The sequence below is a fragment of the Choloepus didactylus genome, chromosome X (genome assembly GCF_015220235.1).
Source record: "Choloepus didactylus isolate mChoDid1 chromosome X, mChoDid1.pri, whole genome shotgun sequence".
Taxonomy (NCBI): domain Eukaryota; kingdom Metazoa; phylum Chordata; class Mammalia; order Pilosa; family Megalonychidae; genus Choloepus; species Choloepus didactylus.
Window position 1 is genome coordinate 147,672,842 of NC_051334.1, and position 16,015 is coordinate 147,688,856.

Below are 16,015 nucleotides of genomic sequence, written 5' to 3' on the forward strand. Positions count from 1 at the left end.
CTGGCCCTGGGCATTTATTTGTGGGAAGATTTTTGATGACTGATTGGAACTCTTTGCTTGTGATGGGTTGGTTGAGGTCTTCTATTTCTTCTCTGGTCAGTCTAGGTTGTTCATATGTTTCCAGGAAATTGTCCATTTCCTCTACATTATCCAGTTTGTGGCCATACAGTTGTTCATAGTATCCTCTTATAAGTTTTTTAATTTCTTCAGGATCTGCAGTTATGTCACCTTTTTCATTCATTATTTTGTTTATATGGGTCTTCTCTCTTTTTGATTTTGTCAGTCTAGCTAGCGGCTTGTCAATCTTTTTGATCTTCTCAAAGAACCAACTTTTGGTGATATTTATCCTCTCTATTGTTTTTTGTTCTCTATGTCATTTATTTCTGCTTTAATCCTTGTTATTTATTTTCTTCTACTTGGTTTAGGATTGGTTTGCTGGTAATTTTCTAGCTTCTTCAGTTGATCCATTAGTTCTTTGATTTTGGCTCTTTCTTCCTTTTTAATATATGCGTTTAGTGCTATAAATTTCCCCCTTAGCACTGCTTTTGCTGCATCCCATAGGTTTTGGTATGTTGTGTTCTCATTTTCATTCGTCTCTATATATTTAGCAATTTCTCTTGCTATTTCTTCTTTAACCCACTGATTGTTTAGGAGTGTGTTGTTTAACCTCCAGGTATTTGTGAATTTTCTAAGTCTCTGATGGTTATTGACTTCTAATTGTATTCTGTTGTGGTCAGAGAATGTGCTTTGAATAATTTCAATCTTTTTAAATTTATTGAGGCTTGTTTTATGTCCCAGCATATGATCTATTCTGGAGAAAGTTCCATGAGCACTAGAAAAGTATGTGTATCCTGGTGATTTGGGATGTAATGTCCTGTATATGTCTGTGAAATCTAATTCATTTATCAGATTGTTTAGGTTTTCAGTTTCCTTATTGGTCTTCTGTCTGGTTGATCTATCTATAGGAGAGAGTGATGTGTTGAAGTCTCCCACAATTATTGTGGAAGCATCAATTGCTTCCTTTAGTTTTGCCAGTGTTTCTCTCATGTATTTTGTGGCACCTTGATTGGGTGCATAGACATTTACGGTTGTTATTTCTTCTTGCTGAATTGCCCCTTTTATTAGTATGTAGTGGCCTTCTTTGTCTCTCAAAACATCCCTGCATTTGAAGTCTATTTTATCTGAGATTAATATTGCTACACCTGCTTTCTTTTGGCTATAGCTTGCATGAAATATTTTTTTCCATCCTTTCACTTTCAGTTTCTTTGTGTCCCTGTGTCTAAGATGAGTCTCTTGTATGCAACATATTGATGGTTCATTTTTTTTGATCCATTCTGCGAATCTATATCTTTTAATTGGGGAGTTTAATCCATTTACATTCAATGTTATAACCGTGAAGGCATTTCTTGAAACAGCCATCTTATCCTTTGGTTTATGTTTGTCATATTTTTCCCCTCTGTCTATTAATATCCTTTATTGTACCCATTCCGAATCTCTTTAGTACTGAACCTTTCTCCAAGTCTCTCTGTCCTTTCTTTGTTTCTCTGTCTGTAGGGCTCCCTTTAGTATCTCCAGTAGGGCAGGTCTCTTGTTAGCAAATTCTCTCAGCATTTGTTTGTCTGTGAAAAATTTAAGCTCTCCCTCAAATTTGAAGGAGAGCTTTGCTGGAGAAAGTATTCTTGGCTGGAAATTTTTCTCACTCAGAATTTTAAATATATCGTGCCACTGCCTTCTCGCCTCCATGGTGGCTGCTGAGTAGTCACTACTTAGTCTTATGCTGTTTCCTTTGTATGTGGTGAATTGCTTTTCTCTTGTTGCTTTCAGAACTTGCTCCTTCTCTTCTGTGTTTGACAGTGTGATCAGTATATGTCTCGGAGTGGGTTTATTTGGATTTATTCTATTTGGGGTTCGCTGAGCATTTATGATTTGTGTATTTATGTTGTTTAGAAGATTTGGGAAGTTTTCCCCAACAATTTCTTTGAATACTCTTCCTAGACCTTTACCCTTTTCTTCCCCTTCTGGGACACCAATGAGTCTTATATTTGGACGTTTCATATTATCTATCATATCCCTGAGGTCCATTTCGATTTTTTCAATTTTTTCCCCATTCTTTCATTTATGCTTTCATTTTCCATTGTGTCATCTTCCAGGTCACTGATTCGTTGTTCAGCTTCCTCTAGTCTTGTACTATGAATGTCCAGAATCTTTTTAATTTGGTCAACAGTTTCTTTAATTTCCATAAGATCATCCATTTTTTTATTTAGTCTTGCAATGTCTTCTTTATGCTCTTCTAGGGACTTCTTGATTTCCTTGTCTCCCGTACTATGGTCTCATTGTTCATCTTTAGTTCTTTGAGTAGCTGCTCTAGGTGCTGTGTCTCTTCTGAACTTTTGATTTGGGTGCTTGGGCTTGGGTTATCCAAATCGTCTGGTTTTTTCATATGCTTTATAATTTTCTGTTGTTTTTGGCCTCATGGCATTTGCTGAACTTGATAGGGTTCTTTTAGGATTTGTAGACCAATTGAAGTCCTTATCTCTACTTTATCAAATCTACAGCTTTGTGGAGTACACTTTCTCTAACTAACCAGCAGGTGGCGTCCACGAGCCACCTGTTCTCCACAAGCCAGTTCTCCCCTGCTTAGCCTTTTTGGTGAGTGGGGGAGTGAGTCTTGTGGGGTCCAATTGGTGTACCAAGCTTGCGTGTGTAGTTGGTGTTGCCTGCCCTGTATGTGGGGCGTGTTTCTGGGCAGTCAGGTATGGGGGGTGGCTCTAACAATCAAATCTCCCTGGTGATCCTAGAGTTTTAAAGCTGCTGCAATAGTCTAATCCTTCAGTTCAGTCCTGCCACAGTTTGTCTCTGCCACTGACCCACATGTCCTTGGTATTGGCATATGGCCCCTGAGACTTGCAAGTGGGCCCCTCTTCCAGGCCGTGCACCCCGGGTCCTCTGTTGAGGGATGACTGTGCTATGTCACAGGTGAGTGCTGTCCCCCCAGGGCAGTTCTGGGCTGCTGGGCTGTGTAGGGAGGCTCCCAGTCTGCTGAAATGATGGCTGAATGGGGCTTTGTTAATTCACACTGATCCACCTTCCCAACTCTGGGACAATCAGCTGAGGTTACAGGGAAGGCTAATGTCCACGCCCAGTTTTGTGGTGTGTGCCTGTTATTTGAAGCACTTCCGTCACACTGGGTTGTCTGGGGCAGTTCTGGGCTATGGGGCTGGCGATGGGCAGGAGTGTTTCCTGTCCACCAGGATGATGGCTGTGAGCGGACACCCCCCTTTTCTTGGGAAGTTGTCGTGTTTAGTGAATTTTCTCAGCCACTGGATTATTGCCTTTTGTCTCAGAGCTCTCCTAGTTCTGCTCTTGACTTGACCTGCCCAAATTGCAAGTCTTTGAAGCTTTCTGTGTTGGGCTTCTTAGAGTAATTTTTTTAGAAAAAGAAAAAAGGATTAAAACAAAAAAAAAAGGGGCCCTCCTCAGAGATCTAATGGGTTATTGAAATGCTAAGAGACAAAGCAACCAGGGCCATTAAGGAAAGGTCCACAGGGCAGAGAGATCAGCTTTTCTTCGGGATTTGCATATGCGCCTCAGGGCCTGAGCTCGGGCCTAAGCTCTGCCCTTCCCCTTTCTATGTTCACCAGAACTCCAAAAATCCTCCGCTTTTATTTTGGAGTTTCTCGTGTTGTTTTTTTTCTCTATGCCTGTCTCTTCTCTGCTGGGTTGGCTGCTCTCAGATTCTCTGGTGTCTGGTCTCAGTCTATCTATGGTTGGAGTTTGTATCAGTAGAATGAGTTTCCGATAAGGGCTGCCACTGCAGTTCTCCCTTCTCCTTCCTGGAGCTGACAGCCCCTCTTCCCCCGGGACTGAGCCTGGCAGGGAGGGGCGCGGGTCCCCTGGCCACAAAAACTTACAGATTTCGCTGATCTCAGCAGTTCCACGTTTCCATGAGTGTTGTATGAAGTATTCCCAAAGTCAGATTGCTCTGTGGTGTCCAGTCCACGCAGTTCCTGGCTTTCTACCTACTTTCCTGGAGGAGTAACTAAAACATACAGCTCACCAGTCTGCCATCTTGCCCCGCCTCCACTTTTTGGGTTTTAATGTATTTGAACAGCTAGAAGTAAATACCTGAAACCACCAAACTCTATCCAGTAGGCTGGACTCTTGAAGATATTTGTATAACAATGTAGCTTACAAGGGGTGACAGTGTTACTGTGAAAACCTTGTCAATCACACTCCTTTTATCCGGTGTATGGATGAATGAGCAGAATATGAGGAAAAACCTAAATGAAAAATACGGTGGGATGTTGGGGTGATTTATGTGTTCTTTTTTTTTCTTATTATTATGTTTCTTTCTGGTGTAAGGAAAATGTTCAAAAATATATTGGGGTGATGAATGCACAACTATAAGATTGCACTGTGACCAGTTGACTGTACACCATGGATGATTGTATGCTATGTGAATATATCTCAATAAAACTGAATTTAAAGTAAAAGACCACACCTACAAGATATACTAAAGAGAATTTGTAGGCTGAGATGAAAAGACAGGATAGAGAAACTTGGAGGAGAGTGTAGAAATGAATAATATCACTAAGGGTAACTAAAAGTGTAAAAAAAAGACAAAATTAATATATAGCCTTTGAAAGTGAAGGGATAAAATGATTGAGGTAGGTCCTGCTATATGACATCTATATGCTGTCTACAAGAAACTCTCATCAGACCCAAGGAAAAAGATATTCTACACAAACTGTAACCAAAAAGGAGCTTTTGTATCTATATCAATATTTGAGAAAGTAGACATTTAAGGCAAAACTGTTACAGGAAAAAAAAGGAAAATATATTTTAATAAAAGGGGCAATCAACTAAGAAGAAATAACAATCATAAATATTTATGCACCTAACCAGAACACCCCAAAATAGATGCAGCAAACACTGGCAAAATTAAAGTATGTAAAAAAATAAATTCAATACAACAGTCTCATGAATAGATAGAACATCTGGAAAGATGACCAGTGAGGAAACAGAGTACTTGAATAATATGAAAAATGTACTAGACCCAACAGACATATACAGAACATTGTACCTCCAAATCAGGATGTGCATTGTTCTCAAGTGCTCATGGATTATTCTCCAGGATAGCCCACATGTTGTGGCACAAAACAACTCTCAATAAATTTGAAAAGATTGAAATTATGTGAATCTTTTACTCTGATCATAATGGAAGGAAGTTGGTTATCAGTAATAGGTGAACTGGAAAATTCACAAATATATGGAGGATTGTGCCAGTTTAGATATATTATGCCCCCCCAAAAGGCCACATTATTTAATGCAATCTTGTGGGGGGGGGAGAGTTATTAATCTTTTTGATTAGGGTGTGACCTCCTGATTGAATGTTTCCATGGAAATCTGATGCCACCCATTCAGGATAAATCTTGATTAGTTTACTGGAGTCCTTTAAAGGGAGCTCACACAGAGGGCAAAGGAATGAAAATGACCTGGGATATGCTAAGCCAGGAGACTCAGATGCTTGCTAAACTAAGAGTTGCTAGCCCAGAGTTTGCTCTAGGGAAGCTAAGAGAGGACCCTGAAGCTTAGTGGCACAGGAGCTGAAGAAACTAAGAGAGACCCAGAGACATTTTGGAAAAACGCATTCTGAAATACAACCCAAGAGCAGAGGACCAGCAGATGCCAGTCACATGCCTTCCCATCTGACAGAGGTGTTCCAGATACCATCAGCCATTTTTGTTGATGCCTTAGTTTGGACTCTTTCATGACCTTTGGAATGTAAATTTGTAACCAAATAAACCCCCTTTATAAAAGCCAATCCATTTCTGGTATTTTGCATAATGGCAGCATTAGCAAACTGGAACAAGGATGAACAACACACTCTTAAACAATGAGTTGGTCAAAGGAGAAATTGCAAGAGAAATCATTAAATATCTTGAGACAAATGAGAATGAGAACAGAACATATCAAAGTTTCCATGATACAGTGAAGGCAGTGATATGAGGGACATTTAGCAGCTCTAAACACCTACATTAAAATAGAAGAAAGAGCTAAATTCAAAGACCTAACTGCACACCTGGAGGAACTAGAAAGAACAGCATAATAACCACAAAGCCAGCAGAAGAGAAGAAATGACAAAGATTAGAGCAGAAACACATGAAATTGAGAACAAAGAAATGGATATAATTAACAAACCAAAAGCCCATCATCTACAGTAGGTTCACTGTGCTGTATAGTCCTATGTTTTAACTGTTAATTTTTATTTGAGTAATAGGTACATCCTCAAATTTCTTCTTTTAACCACATTCACCTATATAGTTCAGTATTGTTGGTTACACTCACAATAATGTGCCACCATTACCCATCATCAATTCAAGTTGGTGGTGGGGTGATGTATTGAAATCCGTATTTTACGTGTAATTGCTTTGTATACTCACAACTCATATAAAAATTAAGGACAGGGAGAAGGGGGGTTCAATCTGTAGAGTAAAACTTTGTATGCATCATTTTTTCCCTTCTAGACATTTGCCAAATCATGGAGAAGTGTTAGAGGTGCAGAGAAGGCAGCAGACTCACAGTTCTTTGGGACAAAAAATAAGAATCCTGGACTTACAAAGGAAACCAGGACTTGAGATCCCAAGATCTTTGAGATGAAAATATGTGAGAGAAACAATAAGCACCAATCTTCCCTTGGAAACATTTGCTAATTAAGATATAGGACAACATCAGAAGATAATGAGCAAAAAAATGCTAGAAAACAAAGCAGAGTTTTTGATGTTTCCCTGTGCTAGGAAGACAAATATTGAAAGTTGATACACACTATGGAGGTGGAGTCCTACAGGAGGAAAATGAGCTGACATGTGAAAGCTCCTGGGAAGCTAAACCTAAGTACTGGGCCAAGCCACAGGTGAACTAATCCTCACAAATCATGCAAACCAGCTAGAGCTACAGTTCTCATATATTTTGATCTTAGGATCCTTTTATACTCTTATTGAGGACCTCCAAAAACTTTTGCTTATATGGGTTATATCTATTGGTATTTTAAATATTAGAAACTAAAACCAAGATTTTTAAAATATTTATTTATTAATTTGTTTAAAATAAAAATAAACTATGTTTTATAATTGAAATATTTTATATGAAATAACTGTTTCAAACAGCAAAGTATAGTGAGAAATGTGGCACTGTTTAACAGTTTTGCAAATCTCTTATGTCTGGCTTGATAAAAGACAGCTGGATTCTCATATCTGCTTTTGCATTCTGTTTCAATGTGTTGCAATTTGTTATATTGGTTGAAATTCTTGAAAAAAATATGCCCTCACACATATATGTAGTTTGAAAAAGCAAAGAGTATTTTAATAGCCTTTACAAATAATTATTACATTCAACACGTGATGTTTCCTTAAAGGTTACTTGCAAAATGCAATCTGAAATCATATCAATGAATTTTTGTACTCTGTTAAAACCTTTTATTTTGGATGTCACTTTTATCTATTCATAATTTTGCAATATCATGGATTGGTTACAGAAAATATTGATTCACCAGTTTATGAAGATCCTCCATATGGGGCTACCAAATAATTTCCTTTCTTGTTGAAATGATATGGTATAAATTGAAGTAAGTAGAACACATTCTAGAACAACCCCACTGACACCCGCAATATTATCAGCAAATTCTGGAGGCATTCCATTTTGAGTTTCTGTTTACCACACTATTTGAAAACAGCAATTTAGGAGCAGCCACATCAAACTAAATGCCACCAGGGCTTCTCATAGTCATTGTAGATTTCTTCTTTAATGTGGCCTTTATTGACATCAAGAGGAAGATAAGGCATGCTATATAAAATATACAAAGATTTTACCAAATAGAAAACCTTGATGTGTAAACCTAGCTCTTAGAGAGGTAGCTTCAATTAACAGGAACATAAACACAGTTATTCTGCATATTCAGTCATATCTACTTTAGTTTCTTCAGATCATTTTGATGATGGTGTGACTATATATTGTCTTCCAAAGCAAGATCTGAGATAAGATTAAACTGCTATGGTGAATGCACTCAATTTTTTAAACATTCATCTTTTAATGAGGAAGAAATTAAAGAAATTAGGTAAGCTGATAAAGCATGGGACAGGGGCAATTAAAAGAGTCTGGGACATAAAACAAGGCAAATCACATAACATTCAATAAATAAAGAGAATTCTCCAGGAAAAAAAAATATATTGCTATGGAAAAAAAGGAAAGCTTTGGAGATTAGGAACCCAAAATGCTATAGCAGAATTTGAAACTATATTGAAAGTACTAGTAAAGTAGGATCACTGTTATAGAAAAAAGAATCAGTGAGACTGAGAACAAATATTAGAATCTGAAAAGTTAAAGGACAAGTAAAAGTAATGAAATGATAAGAGCAGTAAATATAGAAAAAAAGAGAAAAGAGATACAACTTTGAGAAAAAACAGTATCATGAAGAAAGTGACAAATGATATATAATAGAATATAAAAATGAAATAAATTGACAATGAATTGAAGAATTAGCTGCCTCTATAAATTGATAGGACTCACTAAATACCAAGAAAAATTAATAACCCATTCCTGCAAATATGATAAAAAATGTATGGAAATGAAATTGTTGATGAGAAAGGAAAATCAGGCTGATCTCAATCATTATGGAGATATTAAATGGGGCAATACAATAAAGTAAGAGTCAGAGTTTTCAGAAAATAAGTCTTGGACTAAAGGATTGTATACCCCATCAAGTTAGTCAACTTGATATTTTTACTGCTTTCATATCTGAAATTTATTCCCCATCTTAATCTTCCTGGAAAATAAAAAAGATAAACCGTAGAAAGCTGGAGATGTATAAACATGAAGGAGTCATTATGAAAACCTGAGTAATAAGAAAAATGCAAAACTGAATAATTATCTTAAAAAAAGCTGTAAATATGATGAAAAAGCTAGATTAAGTAATCAACATTCTTGAAGAGATGAAGCAAGGAATCACAGACTTCATAAAAAAGGTGAAAAGTTTAAAAAGAATAGAAATGAATGCCTCTTTTCTTTTCCTACAAGAGTAGTCTGTAGATGCTGTTTTATCCTTGATGTTAAAATTAACATTTTGGAAACTTACTTGAACCTATAGTTCTCTTGAAACAACAAATAGAAGATATGAACTCAAACACACTGTGCTCTCTTAAAGCAGAATGTAAATATTTCACATAATTAAATGTTTAATGAGCCAAATTGCAAATCCATAGTCAGGAAAAGTAACAGAGGAAACAAAAGTAAGAGCAGAAAAATATATTTAGCTAAATTAGAAATAAACCAGTCAAAAATAAATTTGAAAATATAACTTGTAACAGTGATTGTAAATAGTTGAACTTCTGCTAACAAATAATCAAATAGTGCTTTAAAATGCATTCCACATGAACAATAATTAAAACAAAATGATTCAGAATGGTTAAAATTTATGATAATTAAACAACACAAGACCAAGTCACCATAGCTTAATGTCATAGAAACTAGAGATTATAGTAAGGATCATAAAACAAGAGGGTCATTGTTTATTGATGAAGGATCAAAATTTATATTGAAACACTGTTAAAAAAATCCAAAGATTAAATGACAAAAACCAAAAAATAGAGGATGATTTAAATATAGATTTAAAATAAAATATAAAATTAAGAATTAAAAAGAGGTGTTGAAAAATATAATTATTCATATTGTTTAAATAAAAAATTTATCCAAGAGAGAATAAGCATATATGGAATGTTTGTATATATTTTTCTTTTATTTAAAATTACTTTATTTATCACATAAGAAAACATTTCCAAACAAAACAGCACAAGCAATGGGAAAAACAAATATTGATCATAAATTTCAAAAGTTAGAAATTGTCTAGTCTCCATCTATATATAATAATACTATAAAATTTGTGTCTAATGTTAAAAACATAAACAGCACATGCAATAAAATGAATAAACATTTCCAGGTTCAAAGAGTAAATTAAAATTTCAATTGCTGAAAAGTGACATAACCAAAATGGTGGAGTGAGATGCTGCATGGTCCTGCCCACATAGGAGCTTTAAAAACAATTTTTAACAATCTAACAAGACTGTTTCTGAGGGCCCCATAAAACAATAAAGGATTGCAGCAACACTGTTGAGCACTGAAACAACAAAATGGCAACTTAGAGATGATGGAAAACCTCGTGGCACTCTTGCCTGCCCTAACCCCACCCTTTCTCAAGCTTGGTGCAAATTTCTGTTCAGGAGTGAGCAGAATGAATGTTGTGCACATACTGTCTTGCATGTATGTCTGTGCCAATCTGTCTGGTAGCAGCATGAATGACTGAATCAGAATGCTCTGTGCACACTCTCCATCCCAGAACTTGCATTGCATATAGAGGTAGATCTCAGGACATCTGTAACAATGTGGGAGAACAATGAAATCACAGTTGCCTGGGTCAAAGTATTGCCAGCAGTGGGATATACAGTGGAGCACATGGGACTAGAAACAAAAACTATTTCCTAGGGGAAAAGGGACATTCAGGTTCAAGAAATGGGGGAATTCTAGAGTAATGTGCACATTTCCAGGAAAAGATGCATGCTCAGAAAAGAGCAGAGAAGTCCCTATGGTTTCATTTTGGGCTATTCTTTAAACTCATTGTTAGTCAAGACAAGCTCTGAAAGACAGCATTCTAAAAGGCAAATCTTCAAAGACAAGTAAAGATATTTCCTTTTTTCTTTTTAGCAATTGCTATTTTAGGAAATAACTATCATAGTACTAGATGAATATAAGTTTTGGAATATATCTCAGTGACTAAATTCCAGAGATAACACATTACAATATAAAAATGTCTGTATAATAGAAGATTATAAGACATACAAAGAAAAAGGAAACAAGGGACCATGAAAGGAATAAAATAAAATATTAGAAACCATCATTGATTTAAAGCAGATTTGGGTATCCCAGACAAAGGCTTTAAAACAAATAATCCTAAATATGATCAAAGAGCTAAAGGGAAACCTGAAAAAAGAACCAAAGAAAATCAGCAAAGCAATAGATGAATAAAGTCAATATTCATTAAGAGAGAAATTATTAAACTGAACAAAACAGACCTGTTACCACAGAAAGAGAAAGAAAAAGTCCCCTAGAAGTGTTCAACAGCAAGTTGGAGCTGGAAGAAGAATGAGTGAACTGGAAGTTAACACAATTGGAATTATTGAGTCTGAGGAGCAGAAATAAAAATGAATGAAGAAAAGTGAACAAAGCCCGAGAAACCTTAAGACACCATCAAGTGTACCAATATATGCATTGTCAGAGTTCCAGAAGGACAAGAAAGAGAGAAAGATGAAGTGAGAATATTCAAAGAAATAAAGTCTGAAAACTTCACAAATTTAATAGAAGACATGAATATACATATGTGAGACACTCAATGAATTTCAAACAGGATAAACTCAAATAGACCCATACCAAGACACATTACCATCAAACTGTCAAATGTCATTGACAAAGAGTGAATCTAAAGTTTAAGAGAGAAGCAAAATGTAATTTAAAGGGGAGCCTCAATAAATTATGAGTTGATTTTTCATCAGAAACCATGGAGACAAAAAATCAGTGGAATTGTATATTGGCATATTTAAAGGCTGAAAGCAAATGTTTGGCAACAAAGAACTCTATATCTGGCAAAACAGTCCTTCAAAAATGAGAGAGGGTTAAAATATTGCCACAAAAATAAAAGCTGAAGGAGGTGGTCACTACTAGATTGGCACTACAAGAAATGCAAAAGGTTGAAGAAAAGGGCATTAGATAATAGACTGAAGCTACATGAAGAAATGAAGAGCTCTGGTAAATGTAATGTTTTAGTTTTCTTTTCTGCTTAAGAATATACCATGCAGTGTGTTAGTATAGACAGTAGGAGTTTATTTGTGCATGGTTCTGAGGCTAAGAGATAGTCCACGTCAAGGCATCATCAAAGTGATGCTTTCTTGCTGAAGGTTGGCATTCTGGGACTGGCTGCTGAATATCCTTGGTCCTTAACTTGTAACTAAGCAAGACACATGGCAGTATCTTTTGGTGTCTCCATTCTTTTCTGGGTTCCATTGATGTTCAGCTTCTGGCCACTCCCACTGTGGCTCTCTTTCTGTCTGAATTTCACTCTGCTTATAAAGGATTCCAGTAGTAGGATTAAGGCCCATCCTTGAATGAAGGAACCTCATCAAGAAGGTCTTATTTACAATGGTTTTGCATTCACAGGAATGTATTAAGTTTAAGAACATGTATTTCTGGGGTACAGATGGTTCCAAACCACCACAGGTAATGATATGGGTAAATATAAATAACAGTACAATTGTATTTTGGTTTAACATTCTATTTTTCACTTCCTACAAAATTAAAAATAAAAATGATTAGAAACCAATGAAAAATCTGTGTTTTGGAACCAATAATGTAAAAATATGTACTTTATGACAAGAACAGCATATAGGTGGGAGATGTGAGGAACTTAGGAACACAATTTCTGTATACTATTGAAATCAAATTGGTATCAAAAGAAACAGCATATTTATTGATATAGAATGCTAAATTTAACCTAATGGTAATGACAAAAATAAATAAAAAAAATATGCCCAGAAGGAAACGAGAAGGAATTATAAGTGCTTCACTGCAAAATGTCAACTAAATAAAGCATTAGGCAGTAATGGAAGAATTGAGGGACAAAAAAGCAATAAGACCTAAACCAAAGAATAAAATGGTGGATGAAAGTTCTAAATTATCAGTTGTTACTTTAAACATAAATAGGTTGAACACTTCAGTCAAAAAACAAAGATAGGCAAAATGGATAAAAATCATAAGTCAACAATGTGTTGTATCCAAGACAGTCACCTTAAATTCAAATGGCACAAGTAGGTTGAAAGTGAATGGATGGAATATATTCCATCAAAATAGTAACCAAAAGAAATTGAGGTGCCTAATATCTGACAAAATAGACTTTAAGTCAAAAAGTGTTGAACATGATAGAGGAGGACATTGTATATTGATGCTGTGCTTATAATTGTTATATATTAATTGAATATATACAATTATAAACATATATGTGCCTAAAAACAGAGCAAAACTTATATAAAGAATACATTTACAGAGTTAAAGGGAGAAAGAGGTAGTTCTAAATCAATAGTAGGAGACTTCAAAACATCACTTCCAGTAATGGACAGAAAATATTGAAAGAAGGTCAATAAGGAAATAGAGAATTTGCATCATACTATAAACAAACTAGAATTGACAGACATATAGAGACTATTTCATCAAACATCAGCAGAATTAACATTCTTCTCACATGAACAAGGAACAATCTCTAAGATGAACAATATGGTAGGCAACAAAACAAGTCTTAATAAATTTAAAATTATTGAAGTCATGCAAAGTGTCTTCTCTGAACACAATGGAATTAACCTAGAAATCAATAACAGAGAGAGAACTGGAAAACTCCCAAGTATGTGGAAATTAAACAACATGATCTTAAACAGCAAATGGACAAAGAAGAAATCACAGGGAAAATTAGGAAATATCTTGAGATGAATGAAAACAAAAACCAAATACATCAAAACTTATGGGATGAAGCAAAGGCAGTGCTGAGAAGGAAATGTTTAGTTCTAATGACACATTGAAAAAGAACCCGGATCTCAAATCAGAGCCATAACATCACAACTAAAGGAACAAGGAAAAGAGAGCAAAGTAAACCCAAAGTGACCAGAAGGAAGGAAATACAAAAGAATGGAGTGAAGATAAATTAGTTAGAGAAGAGAAAAACAGAGAGAATCAATGAAGTCAAAAGTTGGCACTTTTAAGAGATGAATAAAATTGGCAAATATTTGACTACACTGACAAAGAAAGAGGAAGAGAATACATTAATGGGAATCAGGAATGAAAAGGGGTCCATTATGAATTATAGAAATAGGAAGGGTTATAAGAGTATACCAGGTACTATTGTACAATAACAAAATAGAATACCAGGATGAAATGGAAAATTAACAAGAAACACAAAAATTACCTAATCTGACTCAAGAAGAAATAGTCTCAATGGACCAATAACAAAGACAGAGACTAAATCAGTAATCAAAACTTGCCATCAAAGAAAGGCCTGTTCACTGGTGAATTTTACCAAACATTCAAATAATATTTAACACCAGTCCCTCTCAAACTCTTCCCAAAAATTGAAGATGAGAGAATACTTCCCACCTCAAACTATGAAGCCAGAATCACCCTAATAGAAAAGATAAAGTTAAAACAAGAAAAGAAAATTAAGGAAAAATTATCACTTATAAATATGCAATGTCAACAAAATGCTAGCAAATTAATCCAATACCATATTAAAAGGATTATACACCATGATCATGTGGTATTTTTTTCTGGTAACGCAAGGTGTCTTTCAACATAATAAAAATCAGTGTAATACACCTTACTAATATAATTAATTAAAAATCCATAAAACATCACAATTGATGCAGAAAAGGAATTTGACAGAATTTGGCAGCCTTGATGAAAATACTTAGAAAACCAGGAATAGATGGAAACTTCCTCAACATAATAATGGTGTAGGTATGAAAAATGCACAGCTATCATTATACTTAGTGGTGAAAGACTGAAAACTTTCCCCATTAGAATAGGAGCAAGACAAGGAATGGCTGCTATCACCCCTGGAATTCAACATTGTACTGGAAGTGCTAGCAAGAGCAACTAGGTAATAAAAAGAAATAAGACATTCAAGTAAAAAGGAAGAAATTAAACTATGACTATTTGCAGTTGTCATGATCCTATATATAGAAACCCCCCAAGAATATACAGGAAAGCTGTCAGAGCTAATAACTGAATTCAGCAAAGTGATGGAGTACATCAATACACAAAAAATAGTGGTATTTCTCTTGCCAGAAATGAACAATCTGAAAAGGAAATCCAGAAAAATTTCATTACTATAACACCTTTAAGAATAAAATATCTGGGAATAAATATAACCAAGGATGTAAAGAACTTGGGCACAGTAAACTATAAAAACTTATCTCAGAGAAATTAAAGTAGTTTTAAATAAATGGAAATATTTTTCATACTCATGAATTAAATGACTTAATATCATTAAAATATCAATACTGCCTGTGGAGGTTTGGATGTATTATGACCCCCAAAATGCCATGTTTTTTGATGCAATCTTGTGGGGGCAGACATATTAGTGTTGATTGGGTTGGAATCCTTTGATATAGTGTTTCCATGGAGATGTGACTAATCAACTGTGGGCAAAACATTTGATTGAATTATTTCCATGAAGATATGGAACCCATCCATTCAGGGTTGGTCTTGATTTAATCACTGGAGTCCCATAAAAGAACTTACAAACAGAAGGACCTCAGAGCAGCTGAGAGTGACATTTTGGAGACAGCCATTGAAAGCAGACTTTTGCTGACACTTTGGAGATGCTAGCCCAGCATTTGCTCTGGAGAAGCTAAAAGAGGACAAAATGCCCCAAAAGCAACATTTTGAAGAATGCATCAGTGCTGAGAGAGGAGATGGAACACAACCCAGGATCAGCAGACACCGGCCATGTACCTTCCCAGCTAACAGATGTTTTCAAAATGCCATTGGCCTTCCTTAGGTGAAGGTATACTCATGTTGATGCCTTAATTTTGACATTTTTATGACCTTCAGACTGTAAATTTGTAACCAAATAAATCCCCTTTATAAAAGCCAATCTATTTCTGGTATTTTGCATAATGTCATCATTAGCAAACTGGAACACTATCCAAAGAGTTTACAGACTGAAATCACAACAGAATTTTTTTTCAGAAATGGAAAATCAAAATGTACAGACTTCTGATTTGAAATGATGGAAATGTTCTGGTGATGGATGGTGGTGATGGTAGCATAATATTTTGAATGTAACTAATTGCAATGAAATATATATCTGAATGTCATTAAAAGGGGAAATGTTAGGGTGCATAAATGGTAATAGAATACAAAAACAGTG